This window comes from Chionomys nivalis, chromosome 10 (genome assembly GCF_950005125.1).
Source record: "Chionomys nivalis chromosome 10, mChiNiv1.1, whole genome shotgun sequence".
NCBI classification, from domain to species: Eukaryota; Metazoa; Chordata; class Mammalia; order Rodentia; family Cricetidae; genus Chionomys; species Chionomys nivalis.
The window spans coordinates 64,456,872-64,457,941 of record NC_080095.1 but is presented as its reverse complement, the minus strand read 5'-3'; the positions used below and the strand labels follow the sequence as shown (position 1 = coordinate 64,457,941).

General features: G+C 37.7%; 1 non-coding gene across 1 annotated transcript; it reads right to left on the bottom strand.

The window, feature by feature from the left end:
- Nucleotides 1–537: 537 nt before the first annotated feature.
- LOC130883279 (U6 spliceosomal RNA) lies at nt 538–644 on the bottom strand. Its single transcript, XR_009057962.1, has one exon. It is a non-coding gene; the product is annotated as a U6 spliceosomal RNA (small nuclear RNA).
- Nucleotides 645–1,070: the final 426 nt, after the last annotated feature.

Below are 1,070 nucleotides of genomic sequence, written 5' to 3'. Positions count from 1 at the left end.
TTGCAACCTAGTTAACACTAAGTATTCCTTTAGAAACAGAATGGAAGAGTGAAGAAGATTAAAAGAGAAAACGTCTTCTGGTTGGAGGTTTTAAAGAGACATGCAAAGAAGCGCAGAACAGAGATCTTCATTTCACCCAAGTGAAGTGGGTACCGTTTGCGTGAAACGCTGCAATTTCTCCAGAGTAATCCAAAAATGTATTTAGACCGTTGTTAGCAAAGTTCACACCAAGTTTCTTCAAAACAGCTTGACTCTTTTAAAAATGACTTCGGAGTAACTGTAAAGCAGAAGGAGGAAAATATTTTGATAGCAGAAAGTATTTCGCGGGAACCATCGGCAGGCTCCGTGATTCCAGCAAGGTTGTTCTAGGGATGCTTTAGTCCTTCCTGAAATCTTACGCTGCGAAATCGATTATAATTCCCTGAAGCATAAGTCGTAGTGAATGAACATTTACACATTAGGTTTTCTCAATAATTGTTGCAGAAGTTAGTTAATAGTTAGGGTAGTCTTTCATCTGCTTAACTTTTTTTCCTTGTAAAGAATACAGAACCCTTTATGCATTTTCGCGTCATTCTCGCACAGGAGCTGTGGTAATTTTCTCTCTATTGCTCCAATTTTAGTGTATGTACCTCCAAAGGGAGTATATTCATCTGCTTGAATTTCAAAAGAAATCAAAATACTTAGTTTTACCCTTTTTCTGGTGTTCCCATATCTCGAAAAGGGGCAATAGAGTAAAGCCTTAAGATACATAATAAAGCCTTAAGATACATCTTTGGCTTTATTGCCAATAACCTTAGGACTCCCTGGCCCTGAGGCAAGACCCCGTTTTAAATAAACAAAACCAAACAGAACAGGAAAGCATGTTGGAAAAATGCAGGTTTTAGAAATTATTTTCCTTTGTGTGGGTCTGGAGATCAAAACCAAGGCTGTTGGCATGCTAAGCAAGGGCTGGAACATTGAGCCACACCTGTAGCCCTGGGTCTTGTTAATTCTTAACTAAAATTATTTGGTGAAATATTTGACTATTCATATACTTGTTATTTTACACTAACAAGATTTCAGACAAGAAA